General features: G+C 45.0%; 1 long non-coding RNA gene across 1 annotated transcript in view; it reads right to left on the bottom strand.

The window, feature by feature from the left end:
- Positions 1-342: 342 nt before the first annotated feature.
- The window catches only part of LOC137332066 (uncharacterized), a 35,766-nt gene continuing 14,788 nt past the window's right edge, over positions 343-21,320 (bottom strand). The window contains exons 2-3 of the long non-coding RNA XR_010965564.1: positions 1,753-1,862; positions 343-1,050 (exon numbers count right to left, since the gene is read on the bottom strand). This is a non-coding gene — a long non-coding RNA (uncharacterized lncRNA). The remainder of the gene's footprint in view (positions 1,051-1,752; positions 1,863-21,320) is intronic.

The following is a 21,320-nucleotide window of genomic DNA, read 5'->3' as shown; positions in this document are numbered from 1 at the left end:
TGGATTAGAAGGTGACGACTCAGCAACCAGATCACGTGTCACCAGTTGAGGGAATCTCTCTTGACCTCATTTTCATTCACTGTAAAACTTCTGTACATTTTGATCAACTTTTTGTGACCCAGAATCAGGGGACGTGAGTAAAGGTTTATTATGAAAGCAAGAAGCAAATCACACGCCCGAACCAATCTCTTCATCACAATCTATCAGTACAATCAGGAAACAATTGATTATCCGGGCTTTTAAATGATAGTTCAGGATAAATTAACAAAAACATTACCAAAGATGTCATCATTCTCACTTTAATTTGCATATTTCCTTATCTACAACTTTTATTCATGCTGGGTTTTTTATCTGTTGATCTTTTAGCCACACTCTGATGTAAACAATTCCCTGAGTGAGAGCATGGAGAAAACCTTCTCCTGAGATTCCGCCATTTCATTGTGTGAACAAGTACTTGGAGGTGCGCAGGAGACACCCGTGTTGACTGACCCGGCTTTCATTCCTTCTCAATTGTAGCAGCTCAGCTCCATTCAGCGCCTGTGCAGAGAGAGTCCAGCTGAGATCACTCATTGGGGACACACAGTCACAAATCCACGTCCCAACACTTCAAGCTCCACACATAGCTCCATCACTGGGTCACCATCAATCCCTAGTTATAAAACTGTGCTCCCTGCGTGGAGCCTCGCCTGCCATGAATGGAGATCAGGAATTCAGGCGAACGTCCGCACGATTTTCCACCCATTACAAGTTCATATAGTGACCTGGAAAGTTAGTACTTTTAAAGTAAAAAAACAGATAATGTGACTGTGAACTATTGAAATCTACACTTCGAGATATAAACTATTCCAGCTACACACAAAAATCACTACAATATAAATCCAGAATAAAATCACAAATCTATTTCCAAAGTTTCCAAGTTGGATCGATCTAGTTTCCAGAGACGGCAGGTTTCTGATCAGTATCAGGGTTCAGGGTCTGTAACATTACAGCTTCTTGTGAATCATCTGTTTCATTTCTTGTCGCCTCGTGTGGATTCCCGCTGTTTGATATCTGACAAGAGGCAAGAAATGTGCTTTAAATAAAGAGCTTTTCCTTCAATAATAAACACTGGACTGGAAGTGATGGATAAAGAGGATTGGATCAAAGTTAAATAGATGAGTCCCTCCCTGAGCTGTGATCTGCTGTAAAGTTTATCACAATCATTAATTTTCACTAAATACAGTAGTACTGTTCAGTTCATTGTAACTTTTACTGGTCGAGCTTTTTCAAACTTTTCCAGCATTTTCTGTTTTCATTTCAGATTTCCAGCATCTGCAGTATTTTGCTTTTGTTCAAATAATATTAGTTACTGGCAATTTGCTGGTTACTAATTTCCAAGAGCAATATTTGTGATAGTAAATGAAAGATATTAGAACTAAAAAATTGGGCTCCTGGTTTGAGCAATGTCCATTCATTGATAATCAGGTATGGCCCTCCGAGATTTCCCTGATTCCTTCCTCAGAGTCCAGTGGAAATTGGGAACAGGGAAGTTATTGCCATTTGAATCAGGAAAAAGAGTCAAAGCAATAAGATTTCACAGAATTTGAAACACTTGTTTTTTTTTAATGTGCCAATTGATGATTCTTTTAAATTAATTTTACAATGTTTAAATGAAATTTTGAAGAAAAGTTCAAAGAACGTCAGTTTTCTCAGAGTCAAGTGAGAGCTCGGCACGAATTACTGATTTACTGGAAAGCTTAAAAATATTCTTACTCTGTTCATCCTCTTCAAGCAGCAAATTAGTCCAATAGCAACACCCAGTTTAACAAACAAGTATCCCGAAACTGTAATGATCCAAATGACCGGAAGTGGTCTCGATGTCACTGTGAAGGACAAAGTTGATATTTTCAGTCTCACTCTCCATCTCAGTTAGTATTTAAACACTCCTGCCAGTTATTTTAACATTCTGCTGAAGCATTTTGATTGATATTGCATCATAAAACTAATAGAAACGGCTTCTATTCCATTTTGCTCTCAAAAATAAATGCTTGTCCTGTCTCAATGTGTATCTGAAACTTACAGATGAGGAAGGTTCCAAACTCGATCCCAGGCTGAGCTCAGTTATCTGAGGGGAGATTTCCTGATGTTCTGCACCAGTGGTAGAGCCTCACACACAGCCAGTGCATATCAGAAAATCGTCGGTGGCAGGACAAGAAAAAAACTCTTCCCTCCCTTTACTCTCTGACCATGCCACATGCCTTCAGCCTCCATATCTCAAACTGCACACTCCTTCCAACTTTCCAATACAATGGGGGTGATTTTGACTTTGAATTCAATGCTGATGAAAATCAGGAGAGATGTATAATGAGCGGCTGATCTGATATCGCCCGTTTGACACAATCGCCCAAAGACAAAATTACCCCCAATGTGTCTGAGCCAAGGGGGGAAATTTCACTGTGGGGCATTTCTTGTGGTTTCAAACTGTTATGTGAATACTTGTGAATGTGGAGGCTGTTGGTAATGGTGGAATGAAATAGAACATGAAGGATGAGGGGTTATCTCTGGCAAAAAGAACAATTAATGACAAGAATTTTCTTCTGAGGGCAAACCACGAGGCTCCAGATAGTACGGGACTAAAACCTGGAGCCTATTTTGCTAAACCAAAACTCATATCCAGTTCCCTCTGCCTCTGTCAGCTTTCGGAATAATCAATCTCAATGATTTCTCTTCCCAATTCCATCTATTAAAAGTTTTCTCTGCAACAATTTTGCTACAATTTCTCATCCAAACAAGTCTCATTGATTCAGTGACATCAGAGACAGAGTAGATCAGGGGATCTCTCTCTTTCCCCCTAATTGTACCTCAAATTATGTATTCCATCCATATAGCCCTTACAATGGGTATGATTTTAGCATGGTGACGGGAACTCAGCGAGTGGGTAAATAGTTGTTTGGGAAACCGGAAATAAATTTAGTGGGTCGGATTGAGTGATCACAACTCAACTGAAGGCACTTAAGTTTAGTTCTGAGTTTCACATCTCAAAGCTGCACAGCGGGCGAACTGCGCACCCGCATGATGTGATGTGAACTGGGCGATTTAAAGGGCCAATGCAAAAATGGATTTTGAAGGAGAAAGGAGGAACAAGCGAAATGGAAGGACACAGAGCAGAGGCAGCACCCAGGTTCACCAATGCATCCCTTGAGATATTACTGGCTGGTGTGTGAAGCAAGAGGGAGGTGCTGTACCCAGCTGACAGGAGGAAGAAATCTGTTTCTGTCACCAAGAAGGCGTGGCTGGAGATGGCAGAAGAGCTGAGCAGCAGGAGCATGGTGGCCAGGTCTTGGGTTCAGTGCAGGAAGCAATTTAATGACCTAACCAGGTCAGGAAAAGTGATTACATTTGCTGATTCACCCACATCCTGTGAAATGTCGCCCTCCCACTCTCTCACTTTGTGTTGGCACGCCGACTCCATCACATCACTCCTCACACCCACTTACGTTTCAGCATCAACTGACCTTCACTGACTATGCACTTCCTCACCTCCCCACTTGTGCACCCACCACTGCCACTCACCCCAATCCTGATGCATCAGGAATGTGATGCATCCGACTGATAGTCACCCTCTGATGCATCTGTTTCATTGTCAGCCTTACCCAAACAATGCGTCCATGAGGTGAATACATCACCTTCAGTGATTCACAGGACTGTTCTTTCTCCCCTTGTAAGAGAAAAGTGTGCAAAATGCACGGGAGAGGAATAGAACTGAAGGTGGACCACCACAAATAGTCCAGTTGACAGATCAGAGAAAGAGGCCATCGACATCAGTAGGACCATTGCACGCATATCTGTCGTCGACAGAGAGACTGGCAACCAGCAAATGGCTGGTGACAAAACTTTAACATTCTTTACACACGTGATGAATTGATTTTATCAATGAGTGAACTGTTCCACACCTCAATATGGTCATTGGAAAGATTGTGACTTTTCCGATGAATAATAAATATTGGTTCCTGTTGTCTTCCAGGACCTTCACGCCTTCAACATCAATTACCCGAAATGGAAGGTGGTGATTCCTCAGAGGAGCTCATTCCTTCTGAGGGTGCACCGTCACATGAGATAGAGCCATGCTCCAGTACAGATACTGGCACATTGGTGGGTCCTGTTAGAACCTAAGAACATAAGAAATAAGAGCAGGAGGAAGCCATACAGCCCCTCAAGCCTGCTCCATCATTCAATAAGATCATAGTTGATCTTCTACCTCAACTCCTTTTTCCTGCCCTATCCCCATATCCATTGATTCACTTAGTGTTCAAAAATCTATCGATAGAAGGATAGTTGGGTTTTCACCTGGTGATTCACCACTAACAAGTGTGCATGAGCAGACACATGGGCAGGTGCAGCTATGGAGAGTCCGGGTCGGTGGGTGCACTCCTCTCCAAGCTCTGCTCAGCTAGACACAGATGCTGAACCCCAGGGCCATCACTGAGAATGAGAATGATGGAGCTGCAGCTGCACCTTTGCCAGTAACTGGAAAACGTGCCACGCACATTCTCCACAAAAGCGGAGAAGATGGAGGAGTCCAACTCCATCGCTAGTGGATTGATGGCGCAGGTAAGTGCGAGAAGGTCTGCGATGGAGAGAATGAAAGCCTCCATTGAGCTTCAAGCACGACTCTTAAATAAGTTCATGCAGGCCCTGACAACAGGCAAGCGGACTCTGGATGCCAACATGTCTGCCGCCTTAAACAGGCGGACAGATACTTTAGCCATGGCCTTAGAACACGGCACTTCTGCTCACCAGTCTGCTGTCCAGCAGAGTGGTGGGAGTGATGTGGCTGTGGCCCTGGAGGGGGATGATGGCGAAAAGGGAGATGAAAGTAGGGACTCCACTCAAAGCACTCCCCCACATTTCACCGATTGCCCCCCCCCCCCTTTACCGACACCTGCAATGCTGCCTCCTCTCCCGATGGCCGAGTCTGCCCCTGCACAGGTGCAGATGGAGCAGTCTTTGGTGGAGCCCTCACGGGCTCTAAAACCCAGAGGTCGTAGGCCAAGAGCTTCTCAGCAGTCAGGGCAGAGATCTGGGCAACCTGCCACTACCTCTGCTGAAGCCATAGGGGATGCACCACGTAGAAGTGGTAGGAAGAGAACGCCTAAGCAATTGTAATTCACCAAGACGATGCACAAGGGTGTTTGACAAGCTATCATGTTATTCATTTATATTTTCTTTTTGGTTATGTCACTTGAAATTTAATAATTATCACTACCACTGCCAAGTCTTGGCCATTATTGAGTCCCTTTTGTGAATTCAACCTTTCAAATGCTTCATTATGAATGCCAAGACATTGTGCCACCCATTGGGCGTGTGTACAATGGATTTAAGCGTGGTTGAAGGACTGTTTTGTGCAAACAGAGTTGGGGTGGGTGGGGGGCAGGTTTGCTGGTGGTGGTTGTTCCAGGCGACCTGAATATTTCAAAGTCTTCATTTTGCACATCTCATTATGAGAACCTGTTAGAGATGAGGGACACCCTGGCATCACGGGCAGCAATGTGCGCGACTGCTCTGGCAATGGGTTCCCCACCTTCATTTTCCTATTCCTCATCTTCTCGCTCCTCCTCCTCTTCATCCTCATCCTATTCTTCATTGTTGCTGGCAGATGAGAATGCTTCATGAGCGCATTCGGCCTCCTCCACCTGTAACCCTCTCTGCTGCGCTGTGTTGTGCAGGCCGCAGAACACAAGACATTCCTATGGCTTGCTTAATGACAGACATTGTGGTGATGTGACTGTCATTGTACTGCTGCTGTGCATTGTTGGTGAGTTTCTTACAGATGACATGAGCCATTTTTGCAGGGGTATCCCTTGTCTCCAAGGAGCCAGCCCTTAAGTCTGTCTTCTGTGTGGAAGAGATCTGGGATGTTGGTCTCGCGCAAAATAAATGAATCATGACAGCTGCCAGGGAATCTCCTCTTGTGGTCGCACACCAGCTGCGCATTGATGGAGTGATATCCCTTTTATTTTATGAACAGTTCTGACTCTTGTGCATGTCCTTGGATTGCCGTGTGTGCAATCAATTACGCACTGCACCCGTGGGAAGCCAGCGGGAGAGATGAAACCCATTGCCCTCTCAATGTGGCTGATGTTGTCACGGTGGCAAAGTCGGAAGCCCTGCAAACAAGCGATCCATCACCTGTCATATACACTTACATGCAAACGACTGAGACACCCTGGAGTTGTCATCAGTGGTGCCCTAGAAGGATCGTCAGGTGAAGAAATTGAGGGCAGTGGTGACTTTAACTGTGAAGGGCAAGGCGTGGACATCAGGTCCAGCTGGGAGAAGCTCTTCCTGAAGGAGGCTGCAGATTTCTGCGACCACATGCGACTCAATCTGAGCCTCTGAAGGCACTGTTCCTCAGATAGGTCCAAGAAGTGCAGCCTCTGCCTGTACATTCTCTCACGTGTGTAGTGCCTCCTGTGACCGCGGCCCCTCCTTTGCTCCCTTTCTGCTCTTCTCCAGGTCCTGGCTGCGCACTTCAGTCTTGTGCACCTACAGATCATATAACTGCACACCATGATGGTGATATGCCTCCTCCTCAGATGTACTGAAGACTAGAATCATAGGCTGGTTACAGCACAGAAGGAGGCCATTCAACCCATCAAGCCCGTGCCGGCTCTTTGTAAGAACAATCCAATCAGTCCCATTCTCCCCCCTCTTTCCCCGTAGCCTTGCAAAATTTTTCCCTTCAAATTTATTTAATTCCTTTTTGAAAGCCATGATTGAATCTGCTTCACCAGCCTTTCAGGCAGCGCATTCCAGATCATAACTACTCGCTGCGTAAAAAAGTTTTTCCTCATGTTGCCTTTGGTTCTTTTGCCAGTCACCTTCAATCTGTATCCTCTGGTTCTCGACTCTACCGCCAATGGGAACAGTCTCTCTTTATTTACTTTATTTAAACCCATCATGATTTTGAACACCTCTATTAAATCTCCTCTTAGCCTTCTCTGCTATAAGGAGAACAATCCCAGCTTCTCCAGTCTATCCAAGTAACCGAAGACCCTCATCCCTGGAACCATTCTAGTCAATCTTTTCTGCACCCTCTCTAAAGTCTTCACATCCTTCCTAAAGTGCGGTGCCCAGAATTGGACACAATACTCCAGTTATGGCTGACCCAGTGTTTTATAAAGGTTCAACATAACTTCCTTGCTTTTGTACTCTGTGCCTCTAATTATAAAGCCCAGGATCCCGTATGCTTTTTTAACCGCTTTCTCAATCTGTCCTGGCATCTTCAAAGATTTGTGCACATATACCCCCAGGTCTCTCTGTTCCTGCACACCCTTACACCCTTTCGAATTGTATCATTTAGTTTATATTGCCTCTCCTCATTCTTCCTGCCAAAATGTATCACTCCGCACTTCTCTGCATTAAATTTCATCTGCCATGCGTCCACCCATTCCCCCAGCATATCTATATCCTCTTGAAGTCTTTAATCCCCTTCCTCACTGTTTGCTACTCTTCCAAGTTTTGTGTCATCTGCAAATTTGGAAATTGTGCCCTGCACACCCAAGTCCAATTGTTAATATATATCAAAAAAGCAGTGGTCCTCGTACTGACACCTGGAGAACACCACTGTATACCTTCCTCCAGTCCGAAAAACAACTGTTCACTGCTATTCTGTTTCCGGTCACTTAGCCAATTTCGTATCCATGCTGCCAATGCCCCTTTTATTCCATGGGCTTCAATTTTGCTGACAAGCCTATTATGTGGCACTTTATCAAACGCCTTTTGAAAGTCCGTATCCACAACATCAACATCATTGCCCTCATCAACCCTTTCTATTACCTCATCAAAAAACGCAATCAAGTGAGTTAAACACGATTTTCTTTTAACCAATCCGTGCTGGCTTTCCTTTATTAATCCTCGCTTGTCCAAGTGACGATTAATTTTGTCCTGGATTATCCATCTGATCAATGGATTAGATCCATTGCGCTCCCCCATCCTGATCTTGTCAGTTTGAGGGGCTCCAAAATGCAGGTAAATTTGTCTGAACACAAGAATTCTCAATCTCAACAAAGAAATCTCAGTGTAAACACAAAGAACTCTCAGCCAAACGTTTGTCTGAGAGAACTTGAGTGCCCAGCTCCAATACCTCACCTTTTATTGAGATGTGTCAATCACTGGTTTAAAGCTTCGGCTGCAACTCGCCTGTTTCTATGGCATGTTTCAGAAGCCACGGGAGACACGTTCAGGAGAAGTTAAATTTGTTTCTGTTGCAGAATCAACAAAAAGTTAAATAGCTAAAGTGATTTAACTACCTGAATTGGCCTTTAAATATCGGCCCGCTGGCTTTAAGTGGGGGCGGGACTTCTGGGTTTCTGTTGCGCGCACATCCTAACGGACCTGGGTTAAACCCGGGAGTGGGCTCGTTGGAGCCGAGAGGCGATCCCTCACCAAAATGCTGGTAATTAATCTCTGACCCGCCCTCAACCCACCCAAATTACCCCCAATGCGTCTGACCGGACACTGCACTGTATTTCTTCCTCCATTACTTTGAGCTGTATAGATTGACATTAGGGGCTCGATATTACTAGGGCGGCAGGTTCGCGGCGGGGGGTCTATTGGGCGTATGGGTAACGCGCCCGGTGCAATCAGTTTGCCCTGCGCGCAATCGCAGGCTAATTGGATCCACTTACCTGGTCTTCTGGGTTCCCCGGTGCTGAGCTGTGCGTCGGGCGGACTGCGCATGCGCAGTCAGGTCTGTCAGCTGGAGGAGCTCAATTTAAAGGGGCAGTCCTCCATTGACTGATGCTGCAAGAAATAGCAAAAATTACAGCATGGAGCAGCCGAGGGGGAAGGCTGCTCCCAGGCTGAATGATGCCTCACTCCAGCTCTTGTTGGATGGGGTGAGGAGGAGGGGGAGGACAGAGATCTTCCCCCTGGCGGGCGGGCGGAAACGGCCTGCCTCTGCCACCAAGAAGGCCTGGCTCAAGGTGGCAGAGGAGATCACCTGCACCACCAACAGTGCAGGAGGCGCTGCAATGACCTCAGTCGGTCAGCCAAAGTGAGTACACTTACTCATTCCCCTACACTCCATCTGCCACATCACTGCCCCCACCCCACACCTCCTTCTGCACTGTCAACACTACTCTGTCACATCACCCCTCACACCCACTCAAACCTTATCCTCATCTTACCTGCACTTACTCACCTCGCCAGTACTCATCCCACCACTACCACTCAACCCAATCCTCATACAATCTCATGGCTCCATTTCATACTCACCCTCTCATGCATCTCTTTCACAGTCAGCCTCACTCAACCTGCCACTACCTGTGCTGCAGCCACAGGGCATGTATCACATATGTGCAGTAGGAAGCGTAAGGCAAACGTGTTGTGAGCATGAAGGGGATGCACAAGGGTGTTTGAGGGTTTGTCATGGTTTTTAATTATATTTAATTTCTGACCAATTCACATCACATATTATATTGGCACCACTACTGCCACGTCTTTGCGAATCTGGCTTGTGCAATAATGCCCTTTCCTGAGGCTCACAATGAAGAACCACACCTGATGCCACCCATTGTGTCACTGCAGATTGGGTGTAGGTGTATTTACAGGGCTCTTTTGTGCAGACAACTGAGAGACGTCGGCGATGTCCCTGGTGGCACCCTGGAAGGATGCGGAGGAGATGTTGTTGAGGGCAGTGGTGACTTTGACAGCGACAGGTAAGAAGATGGTGCTTGGGCCAGCCAGGAGCAGCTCGGCATGAAGGAGGCTGCAGATGTCCACGACTACATGTCGAGTGACTCTGAGCCTCCGTGTGCACTGCTGCTCAGAGAGTTCCAGGAAGCTGAGCCTCGGTCTGTGGACCCTGTGGCGAGGGTAGTGTCCTCTGCGATGCATCTCTCTCTGCCATTGCCCTCCCTCCTGCTGTGCAGGTGGATGTGTCACAGCACTGTGTTGTGGAGCTCCACGTGTCAGAGTTGGACGGCGTGGCTGGCGAGGCTGGTGATGCTGTTCGCCCTCCGAGGAGGTCATGACTGCAGCTACGGTGGCCCCCATCCGGAAGATGTACATCTGAGGGGGTCCGCAGGGTAGGTACATGTGACTGGACACCGGGGTAAGTGTGCAAGTTGGTGAATTTTCTTGTTAGGAGGAGGGTGGTGGAGGCCAAACTTTGTCCAAAGTGACAGAGTGGCCTCCTGCAATGAGTGAGGGTCTCCCCCCCCCCAACCTGTCAAATGGACCTTTGCAGCTGCCACAGGCTGGTGGCTGCAACACGTCAATTTCAACTCGGAGTGTTTCCCCCAGTACGGGAAACAGTCCCAGTTGTTTGTAAAATCCCACCCCATGTAAAATATCTCCTCAATCAGATCTGTAAACGACCTGAAATACCTAAATAAATACCTTAATTGGCACCCCGCCGGCTTTAATTGCCTGCTTGAGTCCCACATGCGGGGGCTGCGCGCGCATGTCTGTGCGTCTGTGGGAAAACTGGAAGTGGGCGAGTTGGAGCCGGGCTCCCGACCCGCCCTGGGAATCCCCGATTTTCGAAGCCCCCCCCCGCCAGGAATGCACCCGACAGCGGGTGCTAATATCGAGCCCATGATGTCACTCTGTCCCTGCAACTCATTTGAATATGACCCACACTTCCGACAGGAAATCTAGGAAGTGGCAGCGATTTCCTGGAGAATGATTGGCCGGGGAATGATTGGCCGGAGAATGATTAGTTAGGAATTATAGAATGACTGCCTGGCCGACTTACTGTCCCAGGTCCATGTGAAATGGGATTGGGAAGGGAGCAGAAATAACTTGCTTGCCATTTACTCTTGGAAATTTAACTTAATAGCTCTGGAAACTATAGCTCCAGGTTTCTTATTTTGAAGTAAATTTGCCTCTGAATTGCACCCATCAACAGAATAGGGAATCTGAGGGTACAGGACTCTGACACCCAGTTGCATGCAATTTATATTGTTCAACTAACTTCAGGACCAACCACCTGAAAAACCAAACAGAAAATTCAGATGCAGTGCTGTTCAGGTGCAAAACAGGAGCACAGGATTTTCCTGTGCACAGTGCCCATTTTTCAGGTGCGATTTTGGTGCTAAGACCAGCAAAATCACCCCTTAAATATTTAGGACAGAGTCTATGATAAGGAAAATTGTTCATGCTGTCTGGTCGAAGTGAGCTTAATGAGTTAAATGGCCTTCTTTTGTATCACATGTTCTGCTACTATGCTGGTTAAAAAGTCTTCTGCAATTTCTTTACATTCCTGTCTTGTGATCAAAGTCAGGAATAAAAATTCCCAAATTTTGTAGTTAGTTGCAAAATCAGTTATCAAAACATTCATCACACGGGCACAGTTACTTGGAATGAGTAATCTCGAACGAAATCATTTTTTTGGTCTGTATTTTCAACACCACAATCTATCACTTTTTCTTTTGGTTTCATGTCTTTTGCACCATTTCCTACCTGAGTGGACAGGTGGCCTATTTCCAGGTCTCTGCTGAAGTTACCCTCCAACCTGCCACAGGGAGGTGCATGAGAAAAGTATGAGGGGAGTTGTTGTCACTGTATTTTTTTCTCCCTCCCAGGGGAACGCTCATCCACACTTTTCCGACCTCCTTCTGAAACCTTGACTGAATCAGAGAATCTGGGGGCTAGAAATTCAGCCATGTAGCGCCCGTTGTTTCGGCGTGATGCCGCCTCCCGAAGTTCCAAAATGGTGACCGTGACGCGCCCGCACGCTTCTAGCATTACGTGCGCCGGACGCCATCTTGGTTGCGGATTTTGCGCACGTGTAGATAATGAATGCCGGCAGCATGTAAAGTAGGGAGAATATGTGTTAGGTCATTATGCAACGCTGATTTAAAGTGATCGTCATCTTTTTGGCACTTAACACTCCACTCAACACATTGTCTTAAACACGAAGACCTGAACATGTCTTGGACGGCCTGGAGGACCCCCCACCAGCGCTATTTAAAGGAACCATACAGGATTTACACGTTAGTTGATGGATTATTGCTTTTGGCTGCTGATGCATTTGTAACTGTTTTTGGAGGACTCCTATACTTGAATACTAGGACGAGGGGGCATAGCCTAACATTTAGAGCCAGGACTTGCAGGAGTGAAGTTAGGAAACATTTCTACATGCAAAGGGTGGCAGAAGTTTGGAACACTCTTCTGCAAACAGCAGTTAATGCTAGCTCAATTGTGAATTTCAAATCTGAGATTGATAGATTTCTGTGAATTATGGGATATGGGGCTAAGGCAGGAATATGGAGTTAGATCACAGATCAACCATGATCTCATTGAATAGCAGAACAGGCTCGAAGGGCTAAATGGCACAGCCACTTGCTGCCTCCTGTTATGCGCCATATTCTCCCGCAAGAAAGCGAGAGGTGTGTCGATGAGTGTCCTGCAGGATGTCTGGGTGATGTGCCTGTCATGTTGAATCGCTGCTAGTGTGTGTGACCTGTGAGTTGTGGGTGTGCAGTTTGCCACAGTGGTAATGTGTGAGGGTAAAAGGAAGCTTCTGATTGGAAGAATTGAATACTGATGGAAAGAGTTTGTTCATAGGTAGGTGATGGGGGGTGTAGAGCGTTGAGCAGTGGATGCGGCTAGTGGTGCAGATGGTAGGAGATGCCACTTGACAGTTGGCCTCACTCACCTTGACCACTCGTGTCAAAGCATTGAACTTCTTCCTGCACTGCCTCCAAGATCGTGGTGCTGTCCGCCTGGAATTGATTTAATCTCCCACTGTCTCTTGAGCACATGTCTGGAGGGTCTCTTGCCGCTCTCCCCCCCCCCCCCCCACCTCCCGTGGATATAGGATGCCCCTCCTTTTATCCACTTCTTGCAGCAAGGCCATTAGTGCATCAGCAGAGAACCTTGGTGCACGCACTATCGCAGGCCTGGTACAAACTCAGATCGGCAGATTGGTGAGGTCTGGCATGCAGATTGGAGGATGTGGGATTTAGTGGTGCGCAACCTTTATTCAATGTTTTAACATAACTCATCAGTTTGTAAATAGGGATGGGACCCAAATCCATGTTTAACGAGTGCGATGTCTGATCTCCGTTCAGACACCGCGCAGACCCATTTTTTTTTGCAAATAAGAGGTGAAGGCTGCCTTTAGGAGATGCAGACTACCTTTAAGAGGTGCGAACAAATCATGTGATATTTGGGCCCCCTCTGCTGGTGAGAAGTGCGAACCTGGTGCAAGGCCAGATTGCTGCTCTTCGAAGAGGGAAGTGAATGTCTCATGCTGTCTGCGTCGGAACCAACGGGTGTGGGTTAATCGCAGACCCCAGTGCCCGCTCCCGGATTCGGGCCTTATTCAATTTAACCCCCATAGAATCATAGAATGGTTACAGCACAGAAGGAGGCCATTTGACCAATCGAGCTCGTGCCAGCTCTTTGTAAGAGCAATCCAGTTAGTCCCATTGCCCCGCCCTTTACCTGAAGACCTGCAAATTTTTTCAATTCAAGAATTGATCCAATTCCTTTTTGAAAACCACGATTGAATCTGCTTCCACCACCCTTTCAGGCAGCGCATTCCAGACCATAACTACTCGCTGCATCAAAACATTTTTCCTCACATCGCCATTCGTGCTTTTGCCAATCACCATAAATCTGTGTCCTCTGCTTCTCGACCCTTCCGCCAATGGGAACGGTTTCTCTATATTTAGTTTATCTGAACCCTTTGTGATTTTGAACACTTCTATCAAATCTCCTCTCTACCTTCTCTTTTCTAAGGAGAACAACCTCAACTTCTCCAGTCTATCCACATAACCGAAGTCCCTCATCCCTGCAGCCATTCTAGTAAATCTTTTCTGCACTCTCTCTCGGACCTTCACATCCTTCCTAAAGTGCGGTGCCCAGAATTGGACACAATTCTCCAGTTGTGTCCGAACCAATGTTATATAAAGGTTCAAAATAGCATCCTTACATTTGTACGCTATGCCTCTATTTATAAAGCCCAGGATCCCGTATGCTTTTTTAACCGCTTTCTCAACCTGTCCTGTCACCTTCAAAGATTTGTACACATATACCTCCAGGTCTCTCTGTTCCTGCACACCCTTTAGAATTGTATCATTTAGTTTATATTGCCCCACCTCGTTCTTCCTGCCAAAATGTATCACTTCGCACTTCTCTGCATTAAATTGTATCCATGTGTCCTCCCATTCCACCAGCCTGTCTGTGTCCTCTTGAAGTCTATTACTATCCTCTTCACTGTTCACTACACTTCCAAGTTTTGTGTCATCTGCAAATTTTGAAATTGTACCCTGTACAACCAAGTCCAAGATATTAATATATATCAAAAAAAGCAGTGGTCCTAGTACCGACCCCTGGGGAACACCACTGTATACCTTCCTCCAGTCCGAAAAACAACGATTCACCACTACTCTCTGTTTCTTGTCACTAAGCCAATCTCGTATCCATGCTGCCAATGCCCCTTTTATTCCATGGGCTTCAATTTTACTTACAAGCCTATTATGTGGCACTTTATCAGATGCCTTTTGAAAGTCCATATGCTCTACATCAACCTCATTGCCCTCATCAACCAGCTCTGTTACCTCATCAAAAAACTGAATCAAGTTAGTTAAACACAATTTGCCTTTAACAAATCCATGCTGGCTTTCCTTTATTGATCCACACTTGTCCAAATGACTATTAATTTTGACCCGGATTATCGTTTCTAAAAGCTTCCCCACCACCGAGGTTAAACTGACTGACCTGTAGTTGCCGGGTTTATCCTTACACCCTTTTTTGAACAAGGGTGTAATATTTGAAATTCTCCAGTCCTCTGGCACCACCCCCGTATCTATGGGTGTTTGGAAGATTATGGCCAGCACCTCCACAATTTCTACCCTTACTTCCCTCAGCAACCTAGGATGCATCCCATCCGGACCGGGTGACTTATCTACGTTAAGCTCAGCCAGCCTTTCTAGTACATCCTCTTTATTAAGTTTTACATCCAGTATCTCAACTACCTCCCCTTTTATTGTGACTTTGGCAGCATCTTCTTTCTTGGTAAAGACAGATGCAAAGTACTCATTTAGTACCTCAGCCAAGCCCTCTGCCTCCATGCGTAGACTAAGGTTGGATATTTGGTTTGTGGCACATCATGGTCACAAACTCATTCCATGATGGTGTCTTGCTGCTCTAATATGCATTGTGGTGCCATTACTTATGTTTCATTATTAAGGATTCATTCTTGCTAAATATTATGGCCATGAAGATACTGTATGAATTTTCTTTCCTAATTCTCTGCCAGTTTTCTCCTCTTTCCCCTTCTCCTCTCGTGTTCGGGTAGATCTTGACTTTGTGTAATTGTGTAAAATGGGTGATAGTCGGCAGCCCATTTTACATCTCTCCCCATTTTTATTTCCATCCATTTTACACTATCACAAAAACAAGATCCACCCCATTGAATGCAGTTCTCATTCAAATAGACATTATTCAAGTATTAACCTGGACAATGAGTATCGTTGACCTATTCCTGGGATGGCAGGACTGACGTATGAGGAGAGATTGGGTAGACTAGGCCTATATTCACTTGAGTTTAGAAGAATGAGAGGTGATCTCATCGAAACTTATAAAATTCTAACAGGACTTGACAAACTAGATGCAGGGAGGATGTTCCCGATGGTTGGGGAGTCCAGAACGAGGGGTCACAGTCTCAGGATACGGGGTATGCCATTTAGAACCGAGATGAGGAGAAACTTCTTCACTCAGAGGGTGGTGAACCTGTGGAATTCTCTACCACAGAAGGCAGTGGAGGCCAAGTCATTAGGTGTATTCAAGAAGGAGACAGATATATTTCTTAATGCTGAAGGGATCAAGGGATAAGGGGAAAAAGCGGGAACAGGGTACTGAGTTAGATGATTAGCCATGATCATTTTGAATGGCAGAGCAGGCCCGAAGGCCCGAATGGCCTACTCTTGTTCCTGTTTTCTATGTTTTCTATGTTTATTGTACAGTGGAAGCATCACAGCTGAATCGCATCCTTTTCTTAACAGTAATTTGCACACATCTCCTTTACAGAAGGAATCATTGGATTGTAACCAGGAACTAGAACCCTGTGTGATTTTTTTTTTCCCTGTCCCGAACTGAAGGGTCCTGAGGATAATTGTAGCACTCCTACGTTCCTGAGTGAGGTCAGTTAACTAGGATCAGGAATTAAACCTAAGACCCTCTGGTCTGTGCGGCTTAGTGGTAAATCAGACAGTAGTTTTTTTAATGGGTCATTTGGGGAGCTTAAAAAAAAGTTACATTTCTCGATAAACTAAATGTGAAATCTCTGACAGATGAATACACTTTTAAACATACCAATGTTGTTATTTTTGGGAGTCTGGCTCTTCTCCTCATCATTATCCTGATAGTGGTGCTGTGTCCAATAAAGTTCAAGGCAGCAGGTAAGATTTGTAAATTGCTGCAACTAATTTCAGGTTTCATACATGTAAGAAAATGTGAATGTGGCTCATGATTCCAAAAATTAGGAATGACAATTATATCTTTGTTTGAAACTAAATGATATAATCCACTAGGATTAGAGAAATAGATGTGTTTGTGTTTCGATGTGTCAAACAGTCTAGGACGGCAATGGTTCCTGAATTGCTGGAATGATGGAAGTTCTGCACTAGGCTATGCAATAGGTCAAAAATGAATAACAACAACTTGCATTTATATAGCGCCTTTAACATCGTAAAACGCCCCGAGTCTCTTCACAGGAGCGTTATCAAAATTTGACACCAAGCCACGAGAGGAGATATTAGGACAGGTGACCAAAAACTTTGTCAAAGAGTTAGGTTTTAAGGAGCGTCTTATAGGAGGAGAGAGAGGTAGAGAGGCAGAGAGGTTTGGGGAGGGAATTCCTGAGCTTAGGGTCTAAGCAGCTGAAGGCACAGTGGAGCGATGAAAATCAGGGATACGGAAGAGGCCAGAATTGGAGGAGTGCAGAGATCTTGGTGGGTTGTAGGGCTGGAGGAGGTTGTAGAGATAGGGAGGGGTGAGGCCATGGAGGGATTTGAAAACAAGGATGAGAATTGTAAAATCGAGGCATTGCCGGACCGGGTATAGTTTAGGTTACAAGGTTAGATGGGTGTTGTGGATATTTCTCAGTTAGTTATCTTTGAAATCAGGGAAACATAACTTGAGACATTTAGTAAGTTGAGTGGATTTCACAATTGAACCATCTATACATGGTCTACAGGAGGAATGGGTTTAATGGGCTGAATGATCTTCCTATTCCATACATTTTTTACTTATGTTGGTTATATCTGGTCATGAAAAAATTTGAAGGGCACGGGGATAAGCCAATATATTATAATATTACAATATTAATGACCTGGACTTGGGTATACAGGGTATAATTTCAAAGTTGATATGAAACTTGGAAATGTAGCAAACAATGTGGGGGATAGTAACTGACTTCAGGAGGACATAGACAGACTGGTGAAATGGGCAGACACATGGCAGATGAAATTTGATGCAGAGAAGTGTGAAGTGATGCATTTTGGTAGGAAGAATGAGGAGAGACAATATAAACGAAATGGTACAATTTTAAAGGGGGTGCAGGAACAGAGAGATCTGAAGGCTGATGTACACAAATACTTGAAGGTGGCAGGAAAAGTTGAGAAGGCTGTTAAAAAGCATATGGGATCCTTGACTTTATAAATAGAGGCATAGAGTACAAAAGCAAGGAAATTATGCTAAATGTTTATAAAACACTGGTTAGGCCTCAGCTCGAGTATTGTGATCAATTCTGGGCATCACACTTTAGGAAGGATGTCCAAGCCTTAGAGAGGCTGCAGAAGAGATTTACTAGAATGGTATCAGAAATGAGGGACTTCATTATGTGGAAAGACTGGAGAAGCTGGGGTTGTTCTCCTTAGAGCAGAGAAGGTTGAGAAGAGATTTGATAGAGGTGTTCCAAATCATGAATGGTTTGAATAGAGTAAATTCGGAAAAACAGTTTCCAGTAGCAGAAGGGCTGGTAACCAGATGACATAGATTTAAGGTGGTCGGCAAAAGAGGCAGAGGCGACATGAGGAATCATTTTTTTACGCAGTGAGTTGTAATGATCTGGAATGCACTGCCTGAAAGGATGGTGGAAGCAGACTCAATAATAACTTTCAAAACGGAATTGAATAAATACTTGGAGGGAAAAAATTTACAGGGCTATGGGGAAAGAGCAGGGGAGTGGGACTAAATTGGGTAGCTATTTCAAAGTGCCGGTACAGGCACGATGGGCCAAATGGCCTCCTTCTGTGCTGTACCATATCATGATATACTATGAGTTGGCTTTGAAACAATGTTTTCTGCAATGCCCAGCTGGGCGTATATAAACAAAGTGATTTCCTCCCATCTCCTGCCCTCCTCGGGAAGAGAAGTGCCTCAGATTGTTGGATGTGTACATATGATAACATTTGATGAGGACACAATTAGCCTCAACTGTGCTGGTGTCCACAGATGAGTAATCCAACTATGCACACCGTATATACCCACATGGATATTTGCATGAGGTAGCAGTAGTCTGTCACTGCCCATGGAACAGTACCCGGATAATTGGGGAAAATTGGGGAATGAAAATAAGACATCCAATCACATGTGAAGTAAAGGAAAGAGAGAGCTTCCATTTATATAGCATCATATTTTTAAAAATTGATTCTCAGGATGTGGGTGTCACTGGCAAGGCCAGCAGTTATTGCCCGTCCCAAGTTTCTCACGATACAAATGAATGGCTTGCCATGCCACTTCACAGGGCTGATAAGAGTCAGCCAAGTTTGTGGGGGACTGGAGTCACATAGGCCAAACCGGGTAAGGACACAGGTTTTCTTCCCTGAAGGACATTAGTGAACCAGTTGGGTTTTTATGACAATCCATGATAGCTTCATGGTCACTTTTACTGATATCAGCTATTTATTTCCAGATTTTTTTTAAACTGAATTCAAGTCCTCAAACTGCTATGGTGGTATTCAAACTCTTGTTCACTGGATTATTAGTCCAAGCCCTGGATTACTGCATTATCATGTCTACAAATGTCCCATTGTACTTCACAATAAATAAATTACTTTTAAAGTGTAGTTATTGTTGTTATCCAGGCAAATATAGCAATCAAAATTAACTAACGAAGATCCTACAACAGCAAGTGAGATCACTTGGACTGTTTTTTTTGTTGGTGTTGGCTGATGGAGAAACTTTGACCAGAACACTGGAAGAACTCTGTGCGCTTTGATATTTGATCTTTAATCCCACGTCTGAGTCAGAAGGTTGTGGTTTCAAGTCCCACTCCAGGGACTTGAGCAAAAAATCCAGGCTGATACTCCAGTGCAGTTCTGAGGGAGTACTGCGCTGTCGGAGGTGCCATCTTTCGGATGAGACGTTAAAACCAAGGGCCCACCTGCCCTCTCAGATAGATGTAAAAGATTCCATGGCACTATTTCTAAGAAGAGCAGGGGAATTCTCCCCGGTGTCCAGGCCAACATTTATCCCTCAACCAACATCACTAAAACAGATTGTCTGGTCATTATCATATTGCTGTTTTTGAGAGCTTGCTGTACGCAAATTGGCTGCTGCATTTCCTACGTTACAACAGTGAGTACACTGCAAAAAAGTACTTCATTGGCTGTAACGTGCTTTGGGACATCCTGAGGTCATGAAAGGTGCTGTATAAATACAAGTCTTTCTTTCTTTCTTTTGCGTCCAACTGAACGGGCAGACAGAGTCTGGGTTTAATATTCCATTCACCTCTGAGAATGCAGCACTCCCTCACTTTGGACTGAATTATCAGCCTAGATTATGTGCTCAAGTCCTGAACCCGCAATCTTCAAGAATAAGTTAATAAGTTGAACAGCAATGTTTTGCGAAGTCTGTATCTAGTGTATACAGAGATATCCATAATATCTTGTCACAATGTCTTTCATACTTGAAAAAATATCTGTGCTCATGGACCATTTCAAAACTGAGTTTGTTATTAGAATGTGTGAAAGTTATGAGGAAAGCTGAATGCATCTTAATAGGTGACCTCTGCATGAACAGGTTTGGAAAATCAAAGACAGAAACCTCTGCAGCCAAGAGAAAATATAAAAGATGCATCTCAGCTTTATTCAAATGCTAATGAAATACAGCAAATGCAAGGTAATATTTAAACACTAAAAACATAGTAGATATTTTACAAGTGCTGTACTCCTTTTGTTGAAGGCAATTATGTATTCAATTTGTGATTTTCAGTTACACTTAGAACCAGCAATGTTGTGCTTTTATTCTGTTACATCCAAATATCCTGTAGAATGCAAGTACATTTTCTTAATCAAAAGCAAAATACTGCGGATGCTGGAAATCTGAAATAAAAACAGAAAATGCTGGAAATACTCAGCAAGTCAGGCAGCATCTGTGGAGAAAGAAAGAGTTAACTTTTCGGGTCAATGACCCTTCGTCAGAACTGGAAGAAGTTGCAGATTAAACAGTTTATAAGTAAGTACAGAGCCAGAGAAAGGTGGGGGGTGGGGGGTGGGGGGTTGCGGGTGGGGGGGGGGAGGGAGGGGAGGAAAGAACAAAAGGGAAAGTCTGTGATAGGCTGGAGGGCAGGAGTGATTAAATGAAAAAAAGAGATGGTGGTGCAAGGTAAGGAGGGCGGTAATGGAAGAGGTAAAGAAACAAAAGATGGGTCTAGAGGAGCTGTAAATGGCAACAGCAGAACCATTACCAGCACCTGCTGTCCAAAGAAATGGGAGCAGTGGTTTTGATCTGAAGTTATTGAAATCAATGTTGAGTCTGGAAGGTTGTAAAGTGCCTAAACGGAAGATGAGGTGCTGTTCCTTGAGCTTATGTTGAGCATCGTTGGAACAGTGTAAGAGGCCGAGGCCAGAGAAGTCAGAGTGGGAGTGGGACAGGGAATTAAAATGGCAAGCGACCGGAAGGTCAGGGTCATGCTTGCAGACTGAGTGGAGGTGTTCAGCCAAAGCAATCACCCAATCTGCATTTGGTCTCCCCAATGTAGAGGAGACCGCATTGTGTGCAGCGAATACAGCATACTAAATTGAAAGAAGTACAAGTAAATCGCTGTTTCACTTGGAAGAAGTGTTTGGGGCCCTGGACAGTGGGAAGGGAGGAGGTGAAGGGGCAGGTGTTGCACTTCCTGTGCTCGCATGGGAAGGTGCCATGGGGAGGAGAGCAGGAATTGGGGGTGATGGAAGAGTGGACCAGGGTGTCACGGAGGAAGCAGTCCCATCGGAATGCTGAAAGGGGAGGGGAGGGGAAGATGTATTTGGTGGAGGGATCACGCTGGAGGTGGAGGAAATGGTGGAGGATAATACGTTGAACATGGAGGCTGGTTG

This window comes from Heptranchias perlo, chromosome 14, assembly GCF_035084215.1.
Source record: "Heptranchias perlo isolate sHepPer1 chromosome 14, sHepPer1.hap1, whole genome shotgun sequence".
Taxonomy (NCBI): domain Eukaryota; kingdom Metazoa; phylum Chordata; class Chondrichthyes; order Hexanchiformes; family Hexanchidae; genus Heptranchias; species Heptranchias perlo.
The sequence above is the reverse complement of the archived record's forward strand: the minus strand, read 5'-3'. Positions and strand labels throughout refer to the sequence as shown.